Raw genomic sequence first — 9,252 nt, forward strand, 5'->3', positions numbered from 1 at the left:
AGCAGAGCAGCCACCACTCCGCTCCACTTCCAGCCTCTGCTTCCCGGCGTCAGCAGCAGTGCAAGGGCAGCCTCACCAGCAACGCCGGCAGCAGCAGCAGCAGCAGCAGGAGGAAGGAGAAGGGGCTTCCCAGGGAGGGAGGGAGGGAGGGGAAAGGGGTCCAGCCCCGACCCGCAGCGCAGCCTACCGGGAGGCAGAGGGAGAGGCTCCCCCGCCTTGGCAGCAGGGAAGAAGGGCGAGAGAAAGAGAGAGCAGCCAACGCCACCCCTCCAAGGACCCACCCACAGCCACAGCAGCCCCCCCCCCGCGCAAAGTTGGGAAGCGCCACTGGCTCCTGCATCAGGACAAGGGGTACAGGAGAGAGAGAGAGAGAGAGAGAGAGATGGATAGATAGATAGATAGATAGATAGATAGATAGATAGATAGATAGATAGATAGATAGATAGATAGTGTTAGTCCTAGCCCTGCATTCGACCAAGAGGTTACAGAGGGGTGTTCCTATGGGGCCAACCCAAATGCACATCATCCCAGTTGCAAACTTTGGAAGCTCCACTGGCTTCTTCATCAGGGCAAGGGGTACAGGAGAGACAGACAGATAGACAGATAGATAGAGTTAGTCCTAGTCCTACATTTGATCAAGAGGTTGCAGAGGGATGTTCCTATGGGGCCAACCAAAATACACCTATTACATGTTGCAAACTTTGAAAGTTCCACTGGCTCCTTCATCAGGCCAAGAGGTTAAAAATCATACAGGAGAAATAGGTAGGTAGATGGATAGGTAGGTAGGTGGATAGATAGATAGATAGATAGATAGATAGATAGATAGATGATAGATAGATAGTGTTAGTCCTAGCCCTGAATTTGATCAAGAGGTTGCAGAAGGATGTAACTATGGGGCCATCCCTGGTGCAAACGTTGGAAACTCCACTGGCTTCTTCATCAGGCCAAGGGGCTAAAAATCATACAGGAGAAATAGGCAGGCAGGTAGGTAGTGTTAGACCTAGCCTGCATTTGAACAAGAGGTTGTAGAGGGATATTCCTATGGGGCAAACCCAAATGCACATATTACAGGTTGCAAGCTTTCAAAGCTCCACTGGCTTCTTCATCAGAACAGGGGACACCCAACCAGCTCCTGGAGAAGAGCAGAGGGCATGTGCAAGTAGCCCTGTGGCTCATGACACAACTAGACTCAAACCAAAAAGATGTTCAGCTGCTCAGAGGTGAAAGGAAGGTCCAAAACTGCTCAACACATATAATAAGAATATGGAATGTGAGAAGCATGAATCAGGGGAAGGTAGACATGGTTAAACAATAAGGCCAATGCAATTTTAATCTGCATCAATAGAAGTATAGTGTCTAGATCAAGGAAAGTAATAGTGCCACTATTCTGCTCTGGTCAGGCGCCACCTGGAATATTGTGTCCAGTTCTGGGCACCACAAATAAAAAAAGATGTTGACAAATTGGAGCATGTCCAAAGGAGGGCAACTAAAATGGTGAAGGGTCTGGAACCCATGCCCTATGAGGAACGATTTAGGGAGTTGGGGATGTTTAGTCTGGAGAAGAGTAGGTTAAGAGGTGGCATGATAGTCCTGTTTAAATGCTTGAAGGGATGTCACACTGAGATGGGGGCAAGCTTATTTTTTGCTGTTCCAGAGAACAGGGCCTGGAACAATGGATGTAAACTACAGGAAAAGAGATTCCACCTCAACATTAGGAGGAACCTCCTGACAGTAAGGGCTGTTCAACAGTGGAACACACTCCCTCAGAGTGTAGTGGAGTCTCCCTCTTTGGAAGTCATTAAACAGAGGCTGGATGGCCATCTGTCGGGAATGCTTTGATTGAGAGTTCCTGCATGGACTGGATGGCCTTTGTGGTCTCTTCCAACCCTATGGTTCTATGATTCTAGATTGTATAAGCATTGTGATTCTGGGGGTGAATGAGCTGACATGGAGATAAATGACACATTTTCGAACAGATAACTGCATAGTTTTATTTAGTAATTAAAATCTAATCTAATGGGGTGACATTAATATCGAGGAGAGATGTAGCAAAACCAGTCATGAGATTTAATGCAAAGTCTGACCAAATAATATTAATAAGACATCAGGGAAAAACCATAAATATAACCATAATCAAAGTTTATGCTCCAACTTCAGAGGGAAAAGAGGAAAAAAACTGAACAATTCTCTGCAGGAGTCCAGGGGGAAACAGGACATGTTGTTAATCAGAGGTGATAGGAATGCAAAAGTAGGAAACAGTGAAGAACCAAATATTGTTGGAGAATCTAGCCTAGTGATCAAGAAACAAAGAGGCAGCACAATTTGGTGACGCCCACAATTTGTTCATTGCTAAACAAACAGACAACTGTATATGTAGACATCACCAGCTAACCAATATAGATATTAAATGGACTACATAATTGGAAGCAGAGAGGGAGAAGCTCTACTGTCTGCAAAAACCAAGGCCAGGAGCAGATTGTGGCACAGACCTTAAACTTTTAATATTAAAAATTAGAGTAAAGCCAAAGAAGTAAAGTAAATCAATCACCATGCTAAAATACTCTCTGAACAACATCCCTATCGAATTTAAATACCATTTGTACTATTATGCCAAGTAGACCAGGATCCAGAAATGGTCCAGACCAAGCCAAGAGACAGTGTCAGCATGGAATGCAAAAACAATATCTGCAACTGCCTAATTGGATGGCAGATGAAATTCTTCAAACAATTAAGGGTAGGCAAAAAGTAAAAGGTTGGAATCCTGAATGCAACTGTTGAGAGACTTGTACACAGGGACAAGGGGAACTAATAGGCATGAAAATTGGAGAAAGAACATCAGCAGTGTAAGATACGTTGATGACACTGTACTATTAGCAGAAAATAGCAAAGATTTGGAACACTATTAAGGAAAGTCAAAGAAAGTGCAAAAGCAGGAATGTAGCTGAGCATTAAGAGAGCAAAAATTATGGCTATCGATGATTCCCATTAATTTAAAGTGGATGATGAAGATGCCTTCACTCAATAATTAAGCAAAATGAAGGTTGTAGTTAAGAAATCAGAAGAAGACTAGGATTTGGAAGGGCAGCTATGAAGGACCTAGGCAAGATCCTGCACTGTAAAGATAGATCATTGAATACCAAACTCAGAATCATATACAGTCATCCCTCCATATTTGCGGCTTTGGTATTTGCGGATTTGATTATTCACGGATTTCATTAATATGTTCTCTCTAGGACTGTCTAGGTCTTCCAGTGCAACTCTGTGGTCAACTTTAACTAAAAGTTGCACTGAAAGACCATTTGTAGCTACTCCAGTGCCGTTCTATGGTCAGTGTATGTTGGACATTGACCACAGAGTTGCACTGGAGGACCTAGAGATTCCTAGAGAGGTGTCCTTTCAGGTAAAAACAGTGTTTTTGTTATTTGCGGTTTTTCCATATTCACGGGGGTCTTGTTCCCCTAACCCTAGTGAATATGGAGGGACAACTGTATTCCATAGTATTTCTGATTTCTGGGTATGGCTGTGAAAGCTGGACAGTAAAGAAAGCTGATAAGAAAATTTAAGTAATTTGAAATGTAGTGTTGGAAGATAATGCTGCAGGTACAATGGAAATATCATTCATTCATTCATTCATCACACAAACACACACACACACACACACACACACACACACACCGTTTAACATTTACCTATAGGTATGTGTATGTATACATACTGAGAGCCATTATGGTGTAGTGGTTTGAGTGTTGGACTATGACTCTGGAGATCAGGATTTGATTTCCCACCCAAGCATAAAAATCCACTTGCTCACCTTGGGCAGTTCACATTCTCTCATCCTCAGAGAGAGGCAACAGTGATAAACCCCCTCCAAACAAATCTTGCCAAGAAAACCCTATGATAGGTTCACCTTAAGGTCACCATAAGTCAAAAATGACTTGGAGGCACACAACGACAAACAAATTCATACAACAATATTTGTACATGTTAGTACAGCAATATCTCATATGTAGGCATGATATGAATGGATATATCATGCTTTATTGCTATAGTGCAAAAATTAGAAGTTGTATCTTTTTGACCATCAGCAGAGTGCATTTATGTCACAACCCAACACCATCCAAATATCTGCAGCAGGGGAAGGGGAGGCTTGAGTTCGAAAGCTGTTATTATCCAGCAGCCTTGCCCTCTGAATGCATTCCTTTCAGATTTTATTTATGAGTTCTTTGCAGTTAAGGGCAAGCCTCTCACTTGAATGAGTACTGGAAAAAGCTTGCTCCTGTGCATCACATGATGAGGCGCCCAGGAATGCATCCAACCAGAACTGGCAACTCTCCTGGATGGTTGCCAGCTCCAGTTTCTGCTCATTGATTTTTATACTATGTAGGAATCTGCCTGCATTGCTTAGAGAGGTAAATTGCTACTAAGCTTGTCGTTCTGTATAGCACTTTCTAACCACTTGCCCTTTATGAGTTCCCTTCGCAACTTATCTCAATTTTTTATCTTTTATAATTATACGCTTTGGCTTTCTTGAGGCTGAAGTAGAGCGGAAATGCAGCAAAACTCTCGGAATCAAGCCATTTGAATATATTTTAATATAATAATTTCATAAGCAAAGAAGTACTGTACCTGTGAGTCCCCTCTCCCCCCCAAGATATAAAAGCTAAAAGCCCAGGCTTTTGCAGGGCCTATTTTTTAACTTGCATCTATTCCACCCATTAGTTATGAGACAATACTGTTCTGGCAATCGAAAGAGAAATAACACGTTTTCAAGAGAGGCCATTATGGCAAATGTCAGAAATTTGGTTAATACTGGCATTTGCTGGTCATTATTAAGGGTTGCCCCCCCTTCCCTTTCTTTTACAGGAAGCCTGCTGGGAACCATCAGAAATTTTTGTATCATTGGGCAAATTTTGACATTTAAACCTGATGGTATGGAAAATGCCCTTTACCAGCAAACATTGACTATAGATATGGCTTATGGACATTTAGTGAGAAATGTCACCATTTTATGGCTTACAATGGAAATTTCTGACATTTGCATCTGGGTGTCTTGAAAATGCTTCCATAAAACCTATGAAGACTTTATGGAAACCAAATTTTATGAGGAACAGTGGCAAGAGCTTGGCATGGTTTAGTTTGCTAAAAAGAAAATAAAGCAGAAACATGGTATCTTCAAATATTCTATGGCTTTTTTGGGAAAAGATGTAGTTGAACTAGAACTAATGGGTGGAAACTGGATGGAGTGGCTGGCTAGCCATTTGTCATGGATGCTTAGAGCTTGAAGAAAATTGGAGGATTATTAGACTAGTAATCCAAAAAGCAACTTTAAAGATGTCACTATGTTGTTTCATCCTTCATTGAGCACGGGAATGTGTGGACTGGACTAGATTTATTGATTGGTTTAAAATTTTATATGCTTCCATGTATCCAAAGATCCCAGGACAACAGATAATAAAATCTGTTTAGTCAATTTATAATCATTTAAAATGTGAAAAAATAAAAGTAAAAAGTAAAAAAAAAAATACTGTGCAAAAACACATTAAATTGCTTAATAGATCGGAACAACTGAAAACTATGTGTGTGAGTAAACTAGATAAAATACTAAGACTCCTCCAAAGGCTTATTAAAAAGCCATGTTGTAACTTGATATTGAAATGAAACCAGAGTTGGTGCTGATCAGGCCTATTATTAGAGGACATTGCATAACTGAGGTGCCACAACAGAGAAGCCCCCTTTCCACTTCTTCACACAATATATTGGTCTCACTGGTGGGACACAAAGACCTGCAAAATGATCTCTGATATGTTTTTTTTTCCTTTGAAAATTAATGAAATGCCATCATTCAGCACATACCTGACATCAGTTTCTTAAGATGCTTAAAGCAACATGTATCCATGCTTTGCCTGTCTGTGCTTTGAGGTCTTCTTGGGAGGCCCTTCTCACTGTTCCACCATTCCCACAGGTGAACCTGATAGGAACACAGAAGAAAACTATGGGGCTGTACAGATGGGCAGCTAGATGCTGCCCCTTTGTGCCCTGGATCGGTGCCGCAGCAGCCACACTCAGCAGCACCGATCCACTCCCTCTAGGGAGCAAAAAGAAGGAGCTCTAAGCAGCTTCCTGGAAGGGACATCATAAGCGCCACAGTGCTCCATTATGATTTCCCTTCGGCTCAGCGCTGTTTGGGTGCTGTGCCCAGCGTGTGTCATCATGGCGTGCCCTATGTGGATGGGTGCGTGCCATAATGACAGCCAGGTGGTGCAGTAAGGGCTTCGAGCATGCGGACGCTCAGCCTTTACCACACATACAGGCCAGCATAAAGTGCCGATCTGTACCACCCCTATATTAGACTGAAGCTTTTACTGCCAGTATTCAGTCTTCAGAAGAGTTTTTAGAATGGGCTGGGGCCCCTGTACCCAGTGTTGGTGACAAGAGGTGTAATCATCTGAAGAACCCAAAAGGGATGTACTGAGACCCCAAGAGGAACCCCAAGTTCAGTTCAGGGCCTGAGGTTCCTCCAGTGACAGAGGTAAAGCAAAATACAAAGTTTGTTACAAACTTTAACCAAGGCTACTGTGCATGCCAGTAGCCAGTCAGGGACAGGTAGATTTCAGGACGATGTAAGTGGCAGGAATACTGCTAAGTAAGCAAAACAACATATGCTGTTGTAATAATAGTAATAATAAACAAACAAACAAACAAACAAGCTTCATTTATATACCGCTTCATACCGCCTAAGCAGTGTCTAAGTGGTTTACAACTGTAAGCTAATTTGCCCCCAGCAATCTGGATACTCATTTTAGCTACCTCAGAAGGATGCAAGCCTGAGTCAAGCTTGAGCCCTTTTGCTGGTATTGAACTCGCAACCTTACAGTTTTGAGTGAGTGGCTGCAGTACAGGCATTTAAACACTGCGCCACCAGGGCTCCTTAATAATAAAATAAATAATAAAATAAAATAATAATAAAAATACTGAAGCTGAAGCATCGCTGTATCCACTTGAATACCATTCTAATCTCACAGGGATGGATTGAGAAGATGAGGGAAAGCATCAGGATTATTACTCCCATCAAAGGTGAATGAAAACAGATGATTGTTTGGAAAGCACAAAACAGTGCAGAAATTTCTAAAGTTCACTGTGCAAGCTGCAGTTCCCTTGCCTTACCAGAGTAATCCTGTGGCAGCATAGGCAGGCATCATAGCATGTCATTCTTCATACAGAATACTGTGTACTGTATATGATTTTATGCAGGTTTGATATATCTGTTTTCTTCTTCTCTTTTAGATAGGCTGGCTAGTTACCAATACATTGTGGCCATTCTTTATTCTGGAAGCTTCACCATATGCAAACCAAGGGTGTAGCTATGAGGGAATTCTTATTCCCCAAACAAGAATTCTCCCCCACCCATGAAATTGTCCTTTAGTTCCCAAATTTGTGGCACTGCACAAAGAGAGAGACTGAAAACTGTCCAAACCTAGAATTCTTCTTAGTTGTTTTGTTCCCTTGGCCACTTGACTTGCTACTTGTCTTTGGATGCCTCAAGGGTAGTTGTAAATGCTCAACTGATGTTTAAAATTAATACAGTACTAGAAATGTGGGGAGTAAAAGAAAATTTCATTTGAGGATGCAGAATTTTTAATTGTGGGAGCAGTGCCCTCATTTTGCCCCCCTCTAGCTAATCCCATGACACACACCTAAACCAACCTCCCGTTTCCACCCAGAAGCATGAAGGGGAACCAGCCAAATGGATACTCCTAATTCCTTATTGATCACACTTAGAATGAATATTTTCATCAAGGTGTGTACTCTCTTTGTATTCCATTTATAGACTAGCTTCATTAATATGGAATACAATCAAATAAAGTTAGACAGGCCAAGCTGCCTGTTTTTCTGTCAAAGCATGGAAAATCTGTCAATTTTGTTTCTCCCATATGAATTCTTCTTTTAATCTCAAGTTCTTTCTATCTTGAAGATGAACAAATTTGCAAATTTTAGTAAATTCTTCAAAAACCATCTGAAACAAAAACCACCCAACTACAATGGCACAGGCTATTCCTGGCATGGAACAAAGATGTTTACTTGGGTTTTAATTAATTAATTAATTAGTCTATACCTCACATTAATTAATTAATTATTCTAAAGCGTGTATCTACATCTCTCCCTTCAGTCACAAAGGTTTCCAGAGCATTTTATAAGTAGGTGGACTGAAGGTGTACAATCTAAATAAGAGGCAACATACAAGGATGGTGGGGTGTAAAACTCTGAACCTTCTAGGGGCCTCTTGAAGGCTTCTTCTGAGATGACATTTTCTTTCATTAGCCCCTGTTTTAATGTTTTCTATTTTTGTGGCCAAATTTATTGATCTGGAGATAGCTGCTGTTTACCTTGCCTATTGCACATATGTACAATAGGATTGGCTAGCATAGAATCCCAATTCAAACTTCATTGCATTGTTTCCTGCAGACATACTGCTGGAACTCAACTGCAAAAGTCTGTTTTTTCAAGAGCCGTCGTTCACCTTCATTTCAATACCAATGCTGCTAAAAATTGTCTAGCTAGACAGATGATGAAGAGGGGCTGGACAGGCATAAAAAGTTTGTAAAAAGGAATCTCTTTGTCAGAGGCTTTGTTAACTGAGGTATGTCTATAAATGAATAAATAACCCACTGCAGTCCTGGACTGGCCTGTAAATTAACTCCTCCTCTTGTTTGACATCATTTTGACAAAGCTCTTCCCAGTGATTACCATTTCTGGTTGACTCAGGTCCAAAACACACTGCAGAAACAATCCAGTTTAAGACCGCTTTAACTGCCCTGGCTCAGTGCTCGGGAATCCTGGGAAGTGTAGTTTGTTGTGGCAATAGAGCTCTTTCTGAGAGAAAAGGCTATAAAGGTCTCACAAAACTACTGTTCCCAGAATTCCCTAGCATTGAGCCAGGGCCGTTAAAGTGGTCTCAGACCCAACAATCCAAAGCTGCATCCACACTGTAGAAATAATCCAGTTTAACAGCACTTTAACTGCTATGGCTCAGTGCTATGGAATTCTGGGAACTGTCATTTGTTGTGGCACCAGAGCTCTCTGACAGAGGCGGCTAAATCTTTTGCAAAACTACAGTTCCCAGAATTCCACAGCCATGAGCCTTGGCAGTTAAAGTTGTGCCAAACTGCATTATTTCTGCAATGCAGATGAAACCCAAGAGACTTTCCTGGACAGACTTGACAGAGGCATTAAAAACATTGCAAATTCCACAGG

At 41.6% G+C, this 9,252-nt stretch overlaps 1 protein-coding gene across 6 annotated transcripts in view; it reads right to left on the reverse strand.

The window, feature by feature from the left end:
- Positions 1 to 21, reverse strand: part of FAT3 (FAT atypical cadherin 3) — a 631,203-nt gene extending 631,182 nt beyond the window's left edge. For all 6 annotated transcript variants that reach the window (XM_089512860.1, XM_089512858.1, XM_089512859.1 and 3 more), the window contains exon 1: positions 1 to 21. This exon is cut by the window's left edge and continues 78 nt beyond it. The gene's annotated coding sequence lies outside the window, so the exon portion shown is untranslated.
- Positions 22 to 9,252: the final 9,231 nt, after the last annotated feature.

Source organism: Sceloporus occidentalis, unplaced genomic scaffold (assembly GCF_023333645.1).
Source record: "Sceloporus occidentalis isolate IW3139 unplaced genomic scaffold, rSceOcc1.0.p SCAF_2, whole genome shotgun sequence".
Classification (NCBI taxonomy): domain Eukaryota; kingdom Metazoa; phylum Chordata; class Lepidosauria; order Squamata; family Phrynosomatidae; genus Sceloporus; species Sceloporus occidentalis.